Source organism: Equus przewalskii, chromosome 1 (assembly GCF_037783145.1).
Source record: "Equus przewalskii isolate Varuska chromosome 1, EquPr2, whole genome shotgun sequence".
In the NCBI taxonomy this organism is placed as follows: domain Eukaryota; kingdom Metazoa; phylum Chordata; class Mammalia; order Perissodactyla; family Equidae; genus Equus; species Equus przewalskii.
This window is the reverse complement of record NC_091831.1, coordinates 14,424,717-14,447,841: the sequence shown is the minus strand read 5'-3', so window position 1 is coordinate 14,447,841 and position 23,125 is coordinate 14,424,717. Positions and strand designations below refer to the sequence as shown.

At 43.2% G+C, this 23,125-nt stretch overlaps 2 long non-coding RNA genes across 2 annotated transcripts; one reads left to right on the top strand and one right to left on the bottom strand.

The window, feature by feature from the left end:
* Positions 1-1,775: 1,775 nt before the first annotated feature.
* LOC139082454 (uncharacterized) lies at positions 1,776-5,999 on the bottom strand. The gene is made up of 3 exons (XR_011538557.1): positions 5,787-5,999; positions 2,284-2,432; positions 1,776-2,011 (listed from the first exon to the last, which is right to left on the bottom strand). It is a non-coding gene; the product is annotated as an uncharacterized lncRNA (long non-coding RNA).
* LOC139082534 (uncharacterized) lies at positions 4,421-6,400 on the top strand. Its single transcript, XR_011538700.1, has 3 exons — positions 4,421-4,513; positions 5,102-5,203; positions 6,110-6,400. It is a non-coding gene; the product is annotated as an uncharacterized lncRNA (long non-coding RNA).
* The last annotated feature ends 16,725 nt before the right edge of the window (positions 6,401-23,125 follow it).

Below are 23,125 nucleotides of genomic sequence, written 5' to 3'. Positions count from 1 at the left end.
CAAAATCAAGAGGACAAGACAAGAAAATTTGGGCTAAATAGATTTACGCTAGTTTATTTTCCCCCAGGCAGGAGCAGGCTAATTTCTGGCATGGTACCCTGTGTTCGGGCTCAATGTAATTTCAATACAGTGAGCGTTAGTCTCTGGTGCTGAGAGGTGAACAACCAGTTTCCATCTTTGCTCATAGAGGGAAAAACGTAAGTCGCTTCAAAATAATGAACAGTTAAATATTGCTTGTAATATGTTATCTTCTCAGACACTGTCTGCATTGAGCTTTATAAAAATAATTTCATAAATATATATTTTAAGAACTATAAGTCAATTAAGATAGCTTTTCAATAGATAACAAATAGGAAAGATTATCTTTCATAGATAGATATACAGAAAATAGTATCTTTTTTCACAGATATATTTTCCAAAGCTATAGGTCAACTAAGAGCATCTTTTTTGACATCTTCTTCGTGAATAAATTATGCAGAAAAATCCTATAGTAGCATCAACTTTTGGCTCTGCAGACCACTTGCTTTCATTCAGGAATAACATAACGCTCCAGACCATCTCAGCCATCCGCACGGTAAACATCCCTCTGACAAGGAAGAATCGGACTTTACATCTGAAATCCCACTCGAAGGAGACTGACGTTAAGGACACAGAGAGCAAAGACGTTGTTTGTTTTGTTGTTTTCAAGATAGTCTCAAAGACTTGATAGCTGACTGGCCCAGCCTTTCTGCAGCAAATGAAAAAATAAAAATTTGAAAAAAAATGCCTTTTCTCCTCTGCATACTAGATCAAGCCCTGAGGGTGTTTTGTTAAAAAGCTCAGTCCAACCACAACTAGAAGGACCTGCAACTAAGATATACAACTATGTACCAGGGGGGATTTGAGGAGATAAAGCAGGGAAAAAAAAGAAAAAGCTCAGTCCAGAGTCGGCATCTCCTCCTTCCTCCCACTGCCTCCCTTTCCAGTTTGCTTTAAAGGTTTTTGTTTTTGTGGTTTTTTTCATCCAATTCTGTTTGTACTTGTGAACGGTAATGAATTGGTGTCTAAGGGGAACTTGAACTTCTTGGATAAAAGATGTGTTCGATGTTTTAGTCGTTAACATTGACAGGATTATCTTCAGAGTTTGGCCCTATTAACTTGATTACTGAGTCACTCTTTATTGTCATAGTCTGTCACAAACTGTCACAGAACTTAATGGCAAAAGGTCAGATTAGAACGAAATAACCCAAGTGATGTGGGCAGACAGAGTGACTGAGGTCCTTTCGATGAAATAGCTGCTGTCATGTGCTCTCGTTTTGGGGTGGATGACACAAAATGCTTCTGACTTCGACATCGGGAAAATTATTGTTGAGTAATGTTGAAAATCTGCAAATTTGAGTAGGTATCAGTGTCCTAAAAGATATCCATACCCTTTGAGCCAGAAACCCTCCTTCTAATTCTAATTCTGCCAAGGAAGCAGTGAAACATCCAAACAAAGATTTAGGTTCAAAGCTGGTCATTTCTACTTTGTTTATAGTAGCCAAATGGATGACAATTTAAATGTCCAACTATTGGGGATTATCTAAGTAAATGATGTTATCATACACAATGCCATGATTCAAAACCATACCTTCAAATAACACTTACTAAATATGGGAAAAATTTGTGGTTTATTGTTAAGTAAACTATGCATTTTTTGAAAAATACAAGAAGTGAGCCAGATTTTATGAGACGTTACGTATTTGTGTATATGTAATAACAAAACCTGCCGGGCTTTACCAGGACTTACCACTGGGTGGGGGGAATTATTTTTATTCATTCTTAATATTTTGCTGTATCTCCTAAATTTCCTGCCATAAAAGCATATTTCTTTGGTAACTAAACACAAACTGAAACACCAGGAAATGCCACGTTTTAAAACCGGCAGGGATGCAAGCCTTTGTAGTTACGTATTTCTCTGAAGCACAGATCATGGTCAAGGACTCCACTCCACCAAGGCAAGCGGCTCCACCATGCCAGGACCGGTATATAGCTGTCAAAAGGAAGTCCCATAACATGCTTTTGCAGCTCGCAGCCCTTTATTAATGCCACATGTGCTCTTGTAAGGTTACGTTATTAAGTGATATACCATAATTGTCTCTACTCCAAAGTAGACATTTCATTTCACTTGGCTCATGTGGATCTATTTCGGTATCATTTATCACAACGGCTTTTTAAGAGCCATCTCAGTGGGCTGCTTCTCTCAGCCCGATCTCTTAATGCAAGCCAACCTAAACGGCCCCCATAGAAATTAAATATAATTACCTATGGAATCGCACAGGCACAATGAGATCACACCAGCTTCCGAAGTGGAACAAGGCGCTTCCAGGCCCCTCATCTTCATTCCTCCCCAGAGTTAATTTGCCTGTATTTCCTCCCTGCTTGGGAACGCTTACATGCAGCCTCACAATGACCTGTTTAGTTGGCAGTGGAAAATTATGTCATTTGCAAGCAAGCTTTCAGCTGTGATATTTTATAATTGTTCAGATGAAAACCTGATAATCCTCTCCCCCTTCATATAAACTGCAATCCATCTTTAAACCTGTGATAATTCCTAAAACCTGCCACTTAATAAACTAACAAACCCCAGGCCTATGTGATTTTACGGGGAGTCAATCTTTGATCAGCCAAGCTGAAATGGGTCTGATAAGGGGACGCCCTTCCACTCTGGGAGTCAATACTTGAGTGGGTTATTGCTGTTTCCTCCCCGTCCTCAAGTGCCAAATAAGCAGAAGTCTTCTCGAGCTTCTTATCTCTTTCACTTTCTTCTCGAGATCTCTGTCGCTTTAATCCGGCATGTCTGCTGCTGGTTAACAAGGAAATCCTATGTCAATTATCGCCAACAACTTCCTGCTGCGAAGCAGTGGGGAATCAAAGCGTTTGAGAGCCTTTTCACACCAGAGAGTGGTGCAGGGCCTAATTAAATGGCCCTCATATCCTGCAGCCGGGTGGAGGCCACACGATAGATAGCTAAGGAAAGATAGCCTAATTTTTCTAAGAATGGTCTGGAGGCTGGTGGGCTGTCCAGCGGCTTGCAGGTGCGCCCCGGAGTGGGACTCCGTGGGGTTTTTTCCACTTCTGCTAAATTTAGTGGGCCTGTTGTCAGCACTGGACAGCGGGATCAGAAGAGAGCCAACCTTTGGGAAGGTTGCATCTTATTAGAGTTGTTCGAGAAATCAGAGGTCCAAATGGAGTGGCAGAGGGACGTGCAGGAAGCTACTGACGGACATGGCATCAGGCCCGGAAGGAGACCACTGCCTATGGAATTATTCACCCGGCTCCAACATAAGAGATGCCCCCACGCCCACCGAGGGATCTCCAGCAAATATGCTGCTGCTTTTAAAAGACCATTTTATAAGATCAGCACAAATCTTTCCCTTCAAATGACCTATTCCTGCTGGAGGTCTGCATACTCTATGGACAAACTAAACTAAAAACATGCTTTTTGGCTTTTTTTGCAAGAAATATTTTTCTGTTTCATATTTTCTCTAGCAATTTTTCTTTACCTAGAGCAGTGGTTCTCAAAGGGTGGTCCCTGGGCAAGCAACGTTACCTGGGAGCTTGTTAGAAATGCAAATTTCTCAGGCCCAAATCTAGAGCTCCTGAATCAAACACTTGAGAGATGAGGCCAGGAACCCAGCGTGAACAAGCCTTTCAGGGGATTCTGAGGCTAAAATCTGAGAGCCACTGATCTAGCCCATGTCCAAGAAACTCCTTTGTAGATGGCCAGTTTGGGTTGTTAATCATAAACATCACCATTTGTTTTAAAAAAAATCCAGTACATCGCACGATGGACACCCTGTGTTACTTAATCTGACTTCATGTCCGTCGACCTTTTCTCGAAATGCGTGTTTACAAGGCTAGAGTCATTTCCTGAGTTCTGTCTCATGATGTAGCACCTTAGTGAGTGAAGCAAATTTGTTTTAATTTGAGGAAGGAGGGGAGTGTATCCACTGAAATATTTAAATCTGTTTTCTTAAGGAATGGTTCTTAGGCTTTTGGATTTTTTTAAAAAAATCAGGATTTTTTTTCTTTTTATTTTGTAATAAACATTTACCTCCTCCAACATTTCATAAAAGAAAGGACATTTTAAAAAGTGACAAAAAGAAAATAGTAAAGGCATAATTTTAGCATAAAAGCCAATCCTTTAAACGAAATGTTTTCGCTTGTGAAAAGCTCATTATGTTGTCTTTATTTTCCTCTTTTGATTAAAAGTTTGCGAGTTCTTCGCCATGAAACAACATTGGCTTGCCAACTGATGTCCAGAAACGCCTAGCGTAGGTTTTAATTTAGAAGGGAGGGGGCAGGCAACACGAGATGGGTGGGTTTTGACCTTGGCTGCACATTTAGCTCACCTGAGGGAGCTTTCACATTCCGCCCCTCCCCCCGCTCACCCCATGCCTGGGCATCGCCCAGGGATTCTGATGTAACTGACCTACTTTGGGATACAGTTAGCAGAGTTTTTTAAAAAGTGAGCACCACCACTTGAACGTTTGTAAGTTGTCCTGTACTCAGAGCTCCTCAAACTTTCATGTGCGCGTTTCCCCTGGGGATTTTGCTAAAATGCAGTCTGTTCAGCAGATCTGGCCTGGGGCTGGAGGTTCTTCATGTCTGACCCCCTCACTGGTGATGCTGTTGCTGTTGGTCCGAGGACCACTCTTTAGCCAGGCCTCAAATCTCTTACCTCTAAGGATTCTCAAGCACTTAGCAGAAAGCCCAGTGCCTCTGCCAGTACCAGCTGAGGGTCCCCAGCCGTGATTTCCTGAAACGGAGAGATGACCCTCTCAAGGTCAAGCTGGGAGCTGAGTCAGCAACATGGCTGATCCATCTCCAGGGCCCTCTGGGATTCTCACCCCAGAGGCAGCCGCTGGCCCACTTGCTGTAACCTCAGTCCCGCTCGTGGCTTCCGTCTATGTTTTGTGGTTACCTTGGCCATTCTGTGGTTAACTGGGAGACCTAAATTTGGCAAAGGGTCCCATACTATGTTGGAGGCCAGAAAGGCAAAATGAGGAGGACAGGAAAACTACGTGGCCAAAGCCTGTTGCCTACAAGATCACTCCAAATTTTCTTCTCTCTGCCATAGAGGCCTGGCCTGAGGAGACACTGACACAACCAGGGCGAGATACCCAACACCGTTGGACGCCCACAACAGAGGACTGAGAAACAGACCCACACCCAGCCTCAGGTTCCTCTTCCTCTTCCATCACGCAAGTTCACTTCCTTCACGTCATCTGTTTAATTGGGGGTTTCTCCCAACCTTTTCATGTTATCTTAAGCTTCACAATTCACTTTTCTCTTTTTTGCCCTTACTATATCTGTGATCTTGGGCAACTTACTTAACTTTCTGGCACCTCGGTGTCCTTATATGTAAAATGAGATAATAGTAGCTGCCTAATTCAGAGGGTCGATGTAAGGATTAGACGAGGCGATATTTAGCAGGGAGCCTGGCACATAGCAAGCCCGTGGAAGTGATTTTGCTAGACCGATGATCATCCACCTGGTTGTGGGACTTTTTGAAAAGTATATGGATTAGGGCTGGAAGAGACCTTACAGGTGGTCTGGTCCATTCCACCTGATTTTACAGAGGAGGAAACTGAGGCCCATAGAGGTCACCTGACTGCCCCAAGGACACTCTTGGATAGTGAAAACTTGGGCGTAGACTGCCCCCAGATCCAACAGACCTGGATCCCGACACTCTCTTTCCCTTCACTCCAGTATTTTTCTTCTCTTTTTATTATATGGATGTATTGCATATGTTTGTAAATTACCTTAAATCTTCTTTGGGACAAGATAGGTTACAAATAAGTAGACTGAGAGCTGATTTGATGGGTTTCCACCACCTGCTGCCTTTCCCTGAGATACAGGGCCCTTGGGACTGGTGAATCCTGGCCTTCACAGGGTTATTCCCACCTCCTGGGTCCATGGCAGGTGCTGCTGACCAATCAGGTCTGCTATCTACCCCCTCAATTCCACACATTGTCTCAGAATTCTTAGCACAGGGTTCCAGAGAGCCAGTACCTGTTGGCCAACGTTGGTCCCTGTGGGAACCCTGTGCTGACTCTTTCCCCCGTTCTGTTTTCTGCAATCACAGGACCTGGGAGGGAACTGTCGGTGGGCACCTCGTTGGTTCACCCTGCCATCCGATAGGACAGTGCTGAACTCAGCCCCCCAAAGATGGAGGAAGAAATCGAGCACATGGTACCCCAAAGGCTGCAAGTGTCCAAGCACAGATGTCTGAAAACACACAAATGTGAAACAGCAACAGTGAATTTGATGATCTTCTCAAATCCTTCGTTGGGCTTTTCTCAGCTGGGGAAAATTTTACTGCACAGTGATAGTATTTTTGGATCTTTGATTATATCAAAATAAATTTTAAAAACTCCTGCTCAATAACGATTTTTATGTGTGTTAACTCAGGTTTTTCTGTAGTTTAACTCAGCCTAACTATCAATGTCTTACAGTCTTTATATAGAACATTTCCATTGCAGATCACACGCACACCAACTCCTTGAAGGCAGAATATGGAGCAGTTTCCCAATTGGGAGCAAGTTGTAGTTCCCTGTTTTGAAGCCAAAGATGTCTTTAAAATAATATTTTCTTCCATTAATGCCAATAATTCAAGCAGTTTGGTGTCTAGATCAGTTGCAGTTGCTACACTCGGAATTTGGAAATGTTTTAGAACCTTACAGTGACTTAGTGTCCAACTACGGAGTTAAAAAGTTTTCTGTGCCTGAGCTTCCACAGCGCGAGCAGGGAAGTCCTGCTTCAGGGAGCTGCGCAAACAGCCGAGCCCAGAGCGCCCTGCAAAGGAACAGCGAAGACAAGTGTGAGGAAGCCCTGCCCACCGCGCCATCAACCCCCGCAGGGCAGACATCATGTAGGGAAGATGCAACTGAGGCCATCAAGTTAATTTCTGAACAAATAGTCGTCCTTCCTCCCATTCAACACCTTCGCCCCTAGTATAACAGTTGTTATCAAATGAAGTTAATTCCATCTCCAACAGTTCTTGAATCCTTCTGGAATTTTCGTATAATGTGGATGCAGTCATGTCACGCTCCTGCTTAAGAGTATTCAATAAGTCCTTTTTATGGAATAAAAGCCAAAAGCCTCATAATAGCATTTTAAGTGCTTCCTAATTTGGTCCTCAGCTCACTTTATTATTGTAATTGTTACTACTAATAATATTGTACCTACTACTGTTATTACCTCTACTCCAACTATTTCTACAAAATGCACCTGGCTTTAATAAAACTTTCAGTATATCCAATCATTCTGCAAGGTCATTTACGTGGATAACCTCATCTGTGACCAAATACTATTGTTATTTTGGTTTTACAGATGAGAAATTGAGGCACCAGAGGGTAAGATTAATTGTTCAAGTACTAAGTGAGGGAACTTGGGATGAGGTTCAAGATGCCATAAAATACTAAATAACTGCAAACTAGCTGCAGTAGCTCCAACCATCAAAACTGCATTCCAGGGAGAAATGAGGAGGAAGGAAAGTTACAAAAGCCCCTCATCTAATAACTTCAGCCTACATACCACTTAGTCACACGGCCATTGCTGGCTACAGGGGAGGTTGGGAAATAGATTTTTCATTTTGGCTCAAGTCTGCCCCCAACAAAATCAGGGTTCTGTTAGTCTGAAAATGGGAAGAGTGAGCACTGGGTGAACTGCCAGCAGGCTCTGCCCTAAGGCATGACGTTCTCATTCATTCTGGGGAAGAATTCCATTAATTCCCATTGTGGAGGTAGGATACTGTTCATAAATCAGGCTGGCCCTTTGCCTTCCGGTTCCTTCACTGGGACACAAGCTTATGTGGCATACTGAGAGGCACATTTTCACTCCTCTTGGAGTTGGGGTGATAACTTATAAAGTGGCCATAAACACGGTTACATGAGTGAATTAACAAAAGAAGATGAAAGCAACTGTGTACACATTACATTTTAACTATGATTCCGTTTGATCTGTGACTGTATAAAAATCATCGAATAGTCATCAAAATGGAAAATGAAAAGTTGCCACATTCAAGTCATCTGTGTCCCTTTCCCAAACATTTCACTCCTGCTATGTCTGGATTCTTGGTGATGGTACACACCAGTGCAGCAAATTCACATCTTTTCTTTCCCTCAGTCTTTGATGCAGTCCCGTCTCCTCATTTGCATTAATATAGTGATGTCAACACATTCACACACTGGTGTGTGGGCTAACCCCATAGCTCTCGTGGGAAAAGAAAAAAAGTATCATAGCGTTGTAGGACTAACAATTATTAAGAACTTTTAAGATTTTATTTTCTTTTATATTTTTCCTCGGCAACATTCAATTGACTTCTGCCCAGCATTCCAGAATGTTCCAAAGACAACAGTCGTGGAGAGTTCCTGGGACAACCATTCCTACATTGAGATATAAATCAGTTACTATGAAAGTATTTTAATAGATGAAGATTTGAAGAAAACTTGGATCATCTTTCAAAACTCTAATTTGAGTGCTTTCATTTTAAACGAATAATTTAAAATGTCCAACATGTTTCTTTGTGTATATATATATGCATATACATAAATATTCACATTATCAACTCTTAATGTAAAAGTTCATTACAGATTCACAGAGATGAGGGGAGGAGAGAGAACCACTTTACCATGTATCAATATTTAAATTTAGGTGAATTAGTTTGGCATTGGGTATACTGATGGGTGAGGTCAGAGGAGACAGAGACATTTTCCTGCAAGGACAAGCACAAAGCTTTGGATCCAGACCAGTGTTTGCAACCAGGCTCAGATGCTTATTGGCCAACTTCCTCAACTTTTTTAAAGGCAAGTTTTCTCATTTGTAGAATGAGATGATGAGGATGACGATGAGAACCAGCTCACATTTACTGAAGGTTTCTCATGGGCTGGATGCTCAAAGTATTACGTACGTTATCTCCTTAATTCTCATCATACTCCAATATTGTTATTACTATTGGCATTTTCATGATGCTATCTGTCTCAGTTACCCACAGGTGCAAGCAACCCCTGGAAATGTCGTGGTAAGCAAGAACCATTTCTTTAGGTCACTGTGAGGTGGGAATTTAGGCTGGGCTTGATTGGGTCGTTCTTCTGGTCTCCACTGGGCCCCCTCGCATGTGGACAGTCAGCTGCAGGTCAGCTAGACAGCTGCTCCTCTGGGGTCTGGCTGTTGGGGTGACAGAGGTGATTCGGGTTGTATGTCTCTCCTCGTGAGGCAGGCTAGTCTGGGCTTGTTTGTGTGGTGGAAGCAATATTCAGAGAAAGAGAGAACACAGGGCCTTTGAGACATAAGCTCAAAACCAGCACAGCATCACATCTGCTATGTTCAACTGGCCAAAGCAAGTCTCACATTCAAAGGGTGTGGAAGTGGACCCCAGCCCTTGATGGGGAGAAACAACAAGTCACCAAGGAAGGGGGTCCATGGCAGCCAGTCTGCAGACAGCCTCCCATACTCTCTACCTCGCAGGGTTGTTGTAAGGACTCACAAATCATAATAGCCAATCTTATTTAATTCTCACAAGAATCTGTGCTTAGGTACGATTGTCGTCCACACTTTATAGATGAGTGAGCTGAAACAGAGAGATGTCAGGGTTCTCCCCAAAGTTGCACCTAGCTAATGAGGAGCCAGTCTCAAAGGCAAGCGGTTCAGGCAGAAGCTGATTAGGTGGTGCCTGGGTTACACTGTTATCCCAACGTCAGTTCTTGGTTTTGACAATATGCCGTGGTTATGGAAGATTTTATCATTGGGAGAAGCTGGGAGAGAGGTACATGGGAACTCTGTACTATTCTTCACAACTTCTTGTGAATCTTAAACTATTTCAAAATAAAAAGTTATTTTTAAAAATCGAGGCAGTTGAAACACTTAGGTAATGCTCTGTATACAGGCAAAGAACTGAGTATAGTGCCTGGCCACACAGTAGGCATTTAATAAATGTCAATGTCCTCTGCCCAAGGCCTGTCATCCATTAAAGCGTGGAGAGACAACATCTCACGTTCCAAACCCAGCGTAACAATGGGCGCCACCTCAAAGAGCCTTGGGAACGACACTCAGATCTGGCCAGGAGGAAGTCTGGGGGACAAGAGGGCCACAGCTGGTCTCCCATTACGGCAAGCTCTGCAGTTAGAGGGCAAAAGCAGACATGATTCAGGATTTCTGCTTTTCTAAGATTATTTTGTGGAAAATCTTTTTCAGGTCTGACAGATCCCTGAGGAGTCTCAGCTTGGAACTGGGAAAACTGTTGGGATGTCTAATTAAAAGAGAACCATATGATATGGGGATTAGGCCAGTCTGATAGGGTCAAGCCAGGCACGGTCCCTTACCTCTACTCTCTAAGTTTGAGGAGAAAATTTCTCAAACAGAAAATACGTTAGCAAATGAGAGGCTGCAAGTAGACCTAGTTAGGTTGGATTTTCACAAAGAGTGAGATAACAGCCTTTGAAAGAAATTATAAAGGAAAATAAACAGCCACGTGTTAGAGTCACGGAGCTGGCAGAACAGTAATAATAACTCTAACAAGTACCAGAGAGCAGGGGCTACTGGGAAGGGAGGTGGTCACGACCTGCTACTTTAACTGTTTCTGTTGGGCCAGCGCCTGCGCGTTAGTGATCAGATGGGAGGTGGCTGATATCCTGAATGTTGGGGGGGGGGTGGGGGGCGGACGTTTTCTGGTAAGGACCAGTTGGTTTTACTTGATATTGAGGAAATCAAGGATTATATTAACGACCATAATAAAGATCATAGCAGCTAATGTTTATTGCTGCTCACTATGCACCAGGAACTCTTGTGTGTTACCTTCCTCATCTCGTTGAATCTTCACAATCTTTTGTGAGTGAGGAAATTGAGGTCTGAAGACAACTTTCCAAGGCAGGCAAAGCCTTAACCTGGGGAAGCTGGGATGACACGAGGCACTGTCCCAGTGTGGGGACAGGCTCACTTGGAAAAGTGCTTTGGGGCACAACGCTCATCCTTGCACCATCCCAGGCATTGGAGTTTTGCCAAAGAATGGTGGGGCACCGAAGCTGGTAGCAATGAAGCTCTCGTCACTCTCCTCCCTGAGGACAGAGCCTGGGCACCTGCTTCTCAGGGGGGAAGTACTGAACTTTCTCCAAACTCATAGTTTTTGAGTATTTCATTTGAAATGTATTTTTGTTTATGATGTGAGGCTTGAGATCCAGCATTCACTTCCACCCAATAGCCAACTAGTTACTCCTACGTCGTTTAGTACATAAAATATCCTCTTATATGGTGAATCATAGCATGACCTTGTACATGTATCACCTTCTCATATAGACTATAATCTATTTCCAGTTCTCCATTTTGTTCTTGATCTATTAATTTATTCCTCTGTCAATAGCATATTGTTTAGATTATAGTGTAGTGTAGTATATTATACAATACATACACACATATATATGTTATATAGTATAACGAGTTTCACTATTTTGTAAAGGAACCGCTCCAAATATTTTTCTCTTTCAAACTTCTCTGGGTCACTCTCAGACAGTTATTGCTATATATAAACTTTAAAATAGTTTCATACACACCCAGCACCCTACCCCCAGGCCCCACCAAAAAAAGCCCTGGGATGCTGAATTGAATTGCATTTCATTTCTAGGTTAATTTGAGGGCTGATGTTTTTATGGTATTAAGCCTTCTTATACCAGGAATATGATATGTTCTGCCATTTTGCAGGGGTCTTATTTTAAGATCTTCAATAAGATTTTACAGCTTTCTTTACATAGGTTCTATGCTTTTATTATTAAATTTATTCCTGGTTAATATGGTGAACAGGATCTTTTTTTCATTTCCCTTTTGTAACTGGTTTTCGCTGGTGTGGCAGACGCTGTGGTGCTGGCTCACATCCCTGCAGCCTTCCTGCTTAAGTGCTCCCAGGTTGACATCCTTCTTGAAGTGCCAGGGAATCGGCATTCTCCAGGAGAAGAATAGGAAATGAATTATCAACTCCCCCACTACCTCACCCGCCCCCCCCCCCAGCTCATACCTATGGCCACATGGGAATTCCGTAAGGCCAGCTGATGGAGGAGGAAAAACCCATTTCTGGGGCTAACAGGTGGGTCTTGTGGAAGCTAAAAATGAACGCTGCCACACTACACTCTCAGTCAGGGTGACCCTGAAAACAATGGAAGGAGAAAACTTCCCAGGGGGCAGAGCTTCAAGGAGGACCCATTGTCATGAACTTGGGGGTGGAGGGAGAAGTGCCTGGATGTAAGGATATACATAGACTCCTGGGAAGTGGTGAGTGGACCGGTTGGTTGGGCAAGTATCTGAAAAGATTAGAAGATCAGAGGCAAAGAGGTCTAGGGGAGAAGCATGTGGATGGATCCAAGGGAGGAGGCACACAGGGACCCACATCCGTGTCCACCAGAGAGTATCCACTGCAGAGGAGGCCCTAAACATGAGGCGGACGGTAGGCATCAGCCAGCCCCTGCCCTGGCCACCCTTGTGCTTGCACAGGTCCACGAACAGAACAGTCATGGCAGGCTCCCTTCCACCACGGCTGGTGCATCTACTGCCGCTGCTGCTAAATGCATGATCTGTCTGCTTCAGAGACCAATGCAGAGCCCTCAGTGTGGTACCCTCCTTGAGGAAGAAAACCACGCCATTGGGTGATAAGCTGATTACATCGGACCTCCTTCACCCTGGAGGAGGCAGCGATTTGTCATTATTGGGACTGAAACATATTCTGGGCGTGCCTTTCCTGCCTGTGCCATCTCTGCCAGAATCACTATTCAAGAGCTCACAGAGTTTCTGTGTCCCCCCTAAATTTGTGTGTTGAGGCCCTAACCCTTGATGTGAAGATAAACATACAAGATGCCTTGTGTTGGAAGACAGGGCCTTTATGAAGGTAATTAAGGTTAAATGAGGTCATTATGGTGAGGTCCTGATATGATAGTTTGAGAGTCCTTATAAGAAGAGACACAAAGAGCTTGTTCTCGCTTTCTCCCTCTCCGCCACATGAGGAGATGATGAGAAGGCGGTCATCTACAAGACAGGAAGAGAGCGCTCGCCAGGAACGAATCAGCCAGCACCTTGGTCTTGGTCCTCCCAGCCTCCAGAATGTGAGAAATAAATTTATGTTGTTTAAGCCCCCCGGTCTCTGGTATTTTGTGTGGCAGCCACACTGACTAAGATGCCTGTCAAATAAATTCTTTGTCCTCAAATTCTTGTCTCTAGATATGCTTTGGGGAAAACTAAATTAAGAAAGCTGGTAGAGAGGAAAGTTACTGGGGTGTTTTTTTTCCCCTAAACTTTTTTATTTTGAACTAATTTTGGATTTTGAGAAAAGTTGCAAAAATAGTTTCTGTATATCCCTTCCCCAGCTTCCCCTAATGCTAACACCTTACAAAACTGTAGAATGATGATTAGAGCCAGGAATTTAACGCTGGTTCAATATTATTCACTAAACTAAAGACCTCAGTTGAATTTCACATTTTTTCACTAATGTCTTTTTTGTGTTCCAATTCTCTTCAGGGCCCCGTGTTGTATTTAGTTGCTTCTTCTTAAACTCCTGCAGCCTGTAACAGTTCTCCATTCCTTACTTATCTTTCATGACCTTGGCACTTTTGGAAAATTATCAGTAAATTCCTCAATTTGGGTTTATCTGACATTTTCTCATGATTGGACTGAGATTATACATTTTTGGCAGGAACAAGAAGAATGATGTTGTGTATCCTTCTCAGTACCTGATATAAAAAGGTTTCATGATGTCTTATCACTGGTGATGTTTACCCTAATCACCAGGTTAAAGCAATTTCTATTAGGTTTCTCCACTACAAAGTTACATCTTTCCTTGTAGTGAATAAATACCTTAGGCAAAATGCTTTGAGATTATGCAAATGCTATTTTTCCTAAAACTTTTGCCCACTAATTTTAAAGTTATTGATATTTGCAGATGTATCTTGCATCCAGTCACCTTAGCAAATTCTCTTATTAATTGAAAAAGTTTTTTAGTAGAATCTGATGTGTTTTGTATACATACACTCATATCAAGTATACATAAAGATAGCTTTATCTCTTCATTTTCATCATTTATAGCAACTATTTTATTTTCTTGTCTTATCATATTTACACTTCTAAAACTATTTCAAATAATAATGAGGATAATAGACATTGTGATTTGTTTATTTGATATGAATGATTTCAGTATTTTGCCACGCGACATAGTGATTGCTAGAAGTCTGGGGTAAATGGCATTTACCATATTTAAATCATTTCCTGTCATTTTTGTTTTATTAAAATTTTTTGTTGCTCAGAATGGCTGTTTAATTCTATCAAATGCTAATATAATCACATCTCCTTTAATTTGTTGATGTAATGAGTTACGTTGTCAGATTTCCTAAACGTTAGATCATCTTTCCATTCCTGGAATGAACAATACTTAGTCATGACACATTCATTTTAAAATGTATTCTGGATTCAATTTGCATCTGTCACCACAAGGAGTTGGATCTATAATTTTCTCTTTTAGTACAATTTTTATAAGATTTGGGTTTTTTTTTCTGGTTTCATAAAATGAATCAGAATGGTCTTAATTTTTTTCTATGGTCTGGACTTATTGTGATCTTGATTCAAACTACTCCATTTTCAATACTTCCTTTCATAATTTTTTGCCCATTCAAACATCTTTACAAATAAAAAACTCCATCAGGGAGGCTGTGCCTGTGCGGGAGCCAGGTATATGGGAACTCTCTACACTCTACTCAGTTTTGCTGTGAACCTAAAACTGCCCTAAAAAATAAAACCTATTAAAAAATAATTCTATCAGTTGGCAACACTACTGTAGCCTTACCCGGATGTGCCTGAAAGAATCCAATGCATGTTTTTTTTTCACTTGAGTTCAGTGAGAACTCCAGAAACAGAAAAAGCAAAGAGCACAAGGTAGATGGTGGGGTGGGGAAAACTGAGTTCAGTTAGTTTGGGTATTCCGTTAACAATATGCAAATCCTATGCAAAATAACATCCGATTGCCTGGGGTCGAGAACTCTGGCCCTTTTTGAAAAAACATTGAGTTACTGTTTATACTATTTAACAAAACCCCAAATAAACAGAAGGTTCACCATATGGGGTATTTTTGTTGAAGAACTTTTGTGACAAATCTTTAGAAAATGTATTAGTCACTTTTCTAATCTTAGGAGTACAGAGCAACAAACACCGTAGGCTTAGTCTCTGACAGTTGAGAATATTATAAAAATACAAAAATTAAGACAGCCTTAGTGTAGAAAAAGGGATTTTGTTTTTAGGAATAAATTTCTGATTCACGAATGTGTTTATTCCATTTGACTTATCTGTTAAAAGCGGACACACTGCATTATAAACTGTTTTGTTTACTTCCATATTCTCAGTGTTTAATACACAGGAAGGGGCAAATAGATATTTGCTAAACAAATAAATGAATCAACAGCAATAATCCAAGTTAAGCATTTTAGTTAGTTGAGGCTAGTTATGTATTTTGATGAAATTTGTTGTTCATTAAGGAATGCAGTTCAATCATATGAAATTACCATTTTACAGGTCAAAAACTGTCATATATTAATAATTTTGTATTGTTCAACCTAATCCATATGTGACCTAGAATTTTGAAGTAATCTTTAATATTTCAGGCGTATGGCTTGATGGAATATTATCCTATACTCATCTGAACTCCACTCAGTGTGACGCTTCTTGATAATACAGCACCATGATTCAGGGCTAAAGCTTTGGAGAGATAAACCCATGTACAAAACTTGGCTCCATGCCCTGCTAGTTGTGTGACCTTGGGTAAATTACATGATTTCTCCAAGCTGAAATTTCCCCATCTATTAAATGGGGATACGACTTTCCTCATAGTGTCGATATGAAGATAAACTATGATGTTAAAATAAAGTTCTTGTCACAGTGCCTGCGTACAGTAAATGATGAATAAATGGTTTTTATTACTTTTATTAGTAGTAGTTAATTTAGTTATTTTGGGTTGCCTCTCTAGGATATTTAACTTCCGGTTAGTTCAAAACCAATTTATAGTGGTAGACAGTTGTCATAGATGTCACGATAGTGTTTTGCTTCTGGGTAGGAATATTGGCTAGGAAGAGGCATGAAGGAACCATTTGCGGGCTGAAAATGTCCTATATCCTAATCTGAGTGGTGGCCACAGGGTGCACGTCTGTGTAAGACATCCTTGCTGCACACTTAGGATCAGGGCAGTTTTCTGTTGGTATGTTATACAGAATAAAGCTTTGCCTGTTAGGGGGTGGTGCTAAGACGAGGGAGAAGCTGTTTAAATCCCCAGCACCACAAACAGAGGGAGTTAAGCACTGCGTTTTATTATAAAGCTCGCCTATCCTCATGTAGACGGCCTCTGCCCCCCTCCCCCTCCCTGTGCTCGCACCCCCACCCCCACCCTCCAACTTCTCTGTCTTTGGAATCTGGAGCAGGTGCAGACGAGCCAGCGTATCAGTCGACGTGGTCAGGAAAAATGGGAAAAAGGGAAGTTTACAGGCAATCGGATGAACAGCAGAGTGTAACTTCTATCACACGTGTGTGTATCTGTATATATATTTGTGTGTGCAAGGGTGTACGTGGAGTTGGGGTTGAGGATCAATACAGATTTTGGCCTGTGAACTTCTTGTCGCTGCCAAATGACTCAGTCAATTTAGGATGTCAATTCAGTTCAGTGGTGGTCGTCACTACTCATGAAAATAAAAAAAAGGGTCAGTACCCATTACTGAGTGTAGTCTCTCCTGAGCCCCCATTGTCACACACGCGTGCGCGCGCGCACACACACACACAGAGTGATATTTAGGATATTCATTTTATTTAATTCCTCGTACTATAATCAGGGATCTCTCTCCCCACGTTCTCTGTAACATCTTTGTTCCCAGCAGAAATCCCCAGTTTTCCTATGCTGCTGTATTTGTGAAGGTCGTGTATACATACCTAAGGAGCCTGGACCTTGCTGTGGAAGCCATTGAAACAAACGCCTGCCTCGGCACAAATGGATATGTCTAAAGACTCGGGTTTCCACTTGGCCTAAAGCATTTCTAGGCTGGGAGAGGAAATGGAGAAAGCTTCCCTTGGACGTTGGACCAAACAAAAACCTATCAACTTGGTCCTTACGCACATCCATATGGATATTACCAGGGTTTAAACTTCCTGGAGCCTTTCTGAGCCTCGTGAAGCATAATGGAAGATGGTCTTTAATCAGGACTCTCTTCCCAGCGGTCCCCTCCACACCCATCAAAACCAACATCAGCAGTGAGATGATCAATCGCCCCAAACTGTTTTTAGACTCCTCTCTTCCTCGGAAGAAAGGGAATATTTGTTTCGATTCACACCATACCCCACTTTCTGAACCTGATTGCAGTCATGATTCCTCTGTGCCTGTGTAAAGGAAAGAGTGGAAATAAGGAACAAACCCAATAAAGACCAAACCGAAAGCACATGTCCCGAAGGGGAGCACACCAGGCGCATGATGGCTGTGAAACAGATGAATCCACCGAAATGTAAAGTATTCCGCAAAGTTTTGGCAGCTTTGAAATGCTACACTTTCTGGCGCTCATCCGTTCGTCATCTGAGAGGACTTTCTCAGCTCAACAGAAGGGACGGTCTTCTCTTTCGACATTCACTCAACTGGAAGTGCATACAATTCAGCAATGGAAGTGACAAACAGGATGGAAAGACAGCCGGCAAACCAAGAAAGGACCGGAGAAAGAGGGCGAGCAAGCTATTTCTACCCACCTCCACTTTCACCTGAATCTCACTGTATAGATTTTCCAGCATTTAAGCTTTTCTTTGAGTTAGTTTCAAGATAGTCATAAAGCTGTAATCATATTAATGATTAATGACACCAGGGAAGCAAAGTGACATAATGAGAAGATCTAAGGTTCTACACAAAAATATTTAAAGATTCTTGTAGGAAATCCACCACTTTACATAGTATTTTTGAAAGCAAAGAACTCATCAACAGCACTGAATTTAAAACCACAGCTAAAATGCCTCCCCCACCATTATTCTAGTTAGTTCCTCCAGGATGGTGCCATTCCAGATACCGAGGCATTACAAAGAAACTGCTTTCTAGAACACAGCAGTAACCCCAACCAGAGAGAGCACGCATGTCTAATCCAATATGACGAATGCAAGGCACCTCGTATGAGTATATGAGTATGGAATAAACTAGACCTGCACACACCTGTGTCTTAGGTGTGCATCCCGTTGTGAGCAATTGTGGCATGGACCAAGGCAAGTGACCAAGAAGTCAGGCAGGGAAACTTGAGATGTTAGATTACCTCCAAGGAAGACCTTTCTGCTGTTGGAGGCAGAATGTGTAAGTGTCCAGAGATGGACGAGGCTGGCCACGGAGGGAGTGAGGTTGCTGCCATTGGCACGATTCGGGCAAAGGCTTTGTGGACACAATTGGTCAAGTCAGTAGTTCTCTAACCTTGCTGCACATTAGAGTCACTGGAGAGCTTTAAAACCATTCCTCTTCACTGGCTGCACCTGTCTGGGGTGGCGCTCAGGCGTCTGTATTTTTCAAAGCTCCCCAGGTGACTGGAATCCTCCAGGAGCTAGGGCAAGGCTTGAGAGCCCCAGCGGACTTGCTCAACGCTTCTCAAACTTTACGTGCACACACAGCACCTGGGCATGCTGTTAAAATGCAGACTCTGACTCAGCGGGGCTGGGGTGCCGCCTGAGAGCCCGCCTTTCTGACAAGCTCCAGGTGAGACCATGCTGCTGGTCTGGGAACAACACCTGGGGCAGCAGGGCCCGGATGACTTAGTTTTCTTTGTTCCTGAGTGCCTATGGGATTCAGCATCATTTTGGGGAAAGAAATAGGGCAGTGTGTTCAATGCGGACCGGCCTCGCCCTCACTGGCTGCCAGCTGAAGGCAAGTCATCTTTCTCCTGAGCCTCAGTTTCTCCATTTGAATAAAGAAGGGGTGCGTGAAGCCCTGCAGGGCCTCCTCCAGCTCTCACTCTCTGAGGCTCTGTTAATATCAGCAAGCCTCTGGGGAGGGAGAGCCCACAATTTCTAGAAGGCCCCAGAGAAGACTGGCTGCAGGGCAGGTTGCAAGGAGGCCTCACGGGCTCCAGGATTATACCTGTGTCCTTGTCCTGCATTGATATCCTTGTCCTGCATGGGTCCCAACAGACATTGACCTGAGATGCGTGTGACAAGGGCATGAGATGACAAGGGTCACCTGAGGTGCACCTCTGGGAAGGGATATTCACACATTCGTTGATTCACATGTTTGTATGGAGCACCCAGAAAGATGGGAACCGCTGAAAAGAGCTAACAAGACCCAGTCCCCGCCTTTGAAGTGTTTCCTCTCCAGCAGAGGTGGCAATCCCAGGACCAGAGATGCACAAGAAGGGTCTGACAGCTCTGATGGAAGTCTAGGTGGGGGACAGTGGCAGTCAGTTCTTCCAGAGGGGTCAGCTCAGGAAGCCTTCAAGGGGAAGGTGACTGAGCTGAAAAATGAGTGTGCAGACCAGGGGACAGAGCCACCTGGGAAGGGGTCCGTGTAAGCTGTGGTGGCAGTTCGAGGCCTGAGGGTGAGGATAAAGGGCAGCAGGAGAGAAGTGGTTAATTTCCACGGAGAGATGGGAGCAGGGCTGATAGAGACACGTGAGCAAGATGAAATTTGATTTTCTTCCAAATCAATGGTTATTGGTATCTATCAAGCATTTATTCAGATTAGAGGTTGAATATTGTGGGTGGGGTGAGAGGCGGAGAGTACAGAAGGAGAACCCCATCCCCAACCCACCTCCATGGGTATCTCCTTTATTGTCCCAGCAATTCAGTGCTGGCCCCAACTCACAAAAAGCCTTGCAGCTCAGTGGACTCTCCCTATTAGAAAACAGTTCCAGAAGAGTCTCTCATCCTGGGGCACAGCCCTGGGTCTCTCATCCCATTAGCAGATACTATTGGTTCCTCCGTCACTGGGGTAGCCAACCATCCCAATCTTTTGCAACTGAAGGGTTTCCCAGGATGTGAGACTTTCAATGCTAAAGCTGGGAAGGTCCTGGGCAGATGAGGACAAGCTGGTCACCCTCCTCACCCACCACATGCCCCTGGGCCACCTCTGACTTCAGCTGCAGCCGTGGTGGACAGTTCCCGCATGAGCTGACAGGGTCCCACCTCAAGTGCTGTTGCATTTCTCTTTTCTGCCTTGAGGCTTTCTCCAAAGCCCTGGGAGTCCAGAAATGTGTGGAAGTTAACTCTCTGAATGAATGAACGGCCTGGCCTTGCCTCCTTTGGAGAGACAATTCCAAGGCACATTCTACATGGTTCCTCAGAGCACCCTAGTGGGATGAGCCCCACTGCCTGTGACAGTAACTTCACAGGAGGAAGTTAAAGGGATGTGTCCCCACCTGCTGATTTTGCCCCACTCGACCCTGGGGATTCTGGGACCAAGGCCATCCTGTGGAGAGGCGAGAGATTTTTCTTGCTATCAGCTGTTGCTTCCATTTGTCAATACAAGTCGAAGAGGGCTTTTAAAGTGCAGCTTCACCTTCCACTCCACGCCCCGCCCCCACCCCACTCCAGGGCTGAACGGCGTTTAAAATTCAGTCACTGTCGTCAGTAAACCCCTCTGAGCAGAAACAATCCCATCATTCTCTCCCTACTTGCAAAGGTGTTTAAGATATCTAAATATTTTAAAGGTATCTATGAGGATTGGATTCTTTTCTTAGTGAGGACTTGATGAATAAATGATGCCCTAATTTCAGTTTAATTATTGTCTAATGCTCTCTAATTCATTTCAGATTGGTGTTTAACTTCTTCCCAACTTGACATCCTTTCAGGCAAAACTGATCAAAAAAGCTGGCGCTTCCTTTACCTGGGACCGGATTAGTCGTCTCTAGATATCAACAGAAGAAAAGTAGCCGTCCGAATCCCTAATGTTTTTGACACTTTGTAAATTTAAATCCATCCAAAACACATCTTTTAAACATATTTTAAGTAAGGAAGGGATTCTCTGCTCAGAGTCTGAGATTTTGTTCTGCCAAGTTTGAGCATGGAGCAGATTTTTACGGTTGAATTATAAGCCCCTGAAAATAGGTTTATTGTGGAAGTGTGAACACACAACTTTAGCCTATAGCAACATGAACGGCTCTGTTATCATAATGCTTGAATCCTCTCCTTTGTGCTGAATCGGCAAAGCAAGACACCTGCTTCGGCCTTTTTGTTAATACATGTCAATGTCATCGAACAGCTCACGTCCCTCTTTAGAAAGACGCCCCCAAATTTTTAGTAATCCTTGCCTTGCTAGGGACCGCTGTGTCTCCATCTCAGGAATTAATCTATCATTTATAGGAAAATATTTGGTGACATTAGAAACACACTATCTTGTGGAAGAAGAAATGGGGGACGTTGGGGGTGGGTTCGTTAGTTGCAGCTGTGTTGCTTGCCCGGGTCTTTACCTGCCAGCTATGGAGCGAGTTTCCCAGCAGCTGGAAAGCACAGGTGAATCCCTCAGGTGCATCCTCAGGGCTGGGAGGAGTGTGTGGTGCGCACAAGAGGAAGCTCAGGTTATGACGCTATCGTTTGCCCAAAGTTCAAATGCTCGACACTCTTTAGACATCTGACGTTTTCCCCAAGAAGCCTACATACTTATTTGCTGGTATCTTTTTAACTACAAAGTAAGGCATTTGAAATTCTACTGCGTGCAACTCATACAATTTCCATAGCAGAATTAAAATTACACTCAGCTGCAGAATAAAGCTTGTGATTGGCTGCAAAAGGCAGCCCCAATTTTGGGAGCCTGCTGTCAGAGGCTGGGTCTCTGGGTGAAAAATCATAAACGTCAGAGCTACTTTAAACACGTGCGAATTAAGCCTCATAGAGGAATTGTTTGACGTTTGTCTACTCAATGTAGTCTAATATCAGTGAGCCAGAACGCTACTAAGGAGAACACGCCATTAATTATGCTTTGGTTTCCTGCCTTCTCCCGACCCCTCCCCAGTCCACACCCCAGACCAATCTCTCCAGCGAGAGCAAAGAACTGCTGGCATTTACCGAGTGCTTACTGTGTGCTAGGCACTATTTTAAGCACTTCTATGTATCAATTCGTAAAATCCTCCCAACAATCCTAGAAGTAGGCACTATTATTATCCCCGTCTTTACAGATGGGGAAATAAGCTTCGCAACTGAGCAGAAAGGTTAGGAGCTATGGCTTTGCTGACAGACCGCCCCAGGTTTGCATCCCAGCTCTGCCAGGTAACAGCTGTGTGACCTTGGGCAAGTTACTTAGGTTTTCTGTGCTTCAATTGCCACTAAACTGTTATTTCTCTAAAATGGGGTAACAATGTGAAATGATAGTTAACGATTCTTGGGAAAAAAATTTGTCTCACATAGAGAATCCTATATTTTGATTGCTAAACACATTTTAAAATTATCTTTTTCAGTTGATTGCCCATGAGTATAGGTCTTCATAGTCTTCTCCAAACATCATGACATACCTCTAAGGGAATCATGGGGTATCTGTCTATGTGTCCAGGATGGAAGTGAGGAGTGGAGGTGGGGAATGGAGGGAGAGGGCCCCAAGGACAAGATGGTCTTTCTCCTTCTGAGACCAAGTGCTGCAAAGACTATATAAACCTGAAGCTGCCTGAGAGTGAAGCCAACATGGAGGGAAACAGAGGCAAGAAAGGAAAAGAGCAAACAGCCAAGCCTCCAAGGATGTCATTCTAGCATCTTGATCCAGCCCTACCTGAAACAGGACCACTCCTTGGACTTCGTAGTTACTTGATCCCTTTTTTTTTTTTTTTGGTTGCTCCAGCTAGTTTGAATTGTGTTTCTGTTACATGAAATCAAAAGAATACAATCTGAAATAATATTCTGCCTCATTTTTCCTCACTTCTGCTCTTCCACAATTCAAATCCAATTGGAGAGATAGCATAGTATCTAGTCATCCATTCTTTTTTCTTCTGTTCTTCCATCCATCCCATCCACCCATTTATTCATTCATTCAACAAACATCCATTGAGCACTCACTTAGAGCTAGATGTGAAAAAAAGGAAAGACGAATGAGACATGCATCCTTTCCTTAAGGGGCTGCAGGCACATTCACAAAGCCACAGACCCAGTAAAACAGCTACTATTC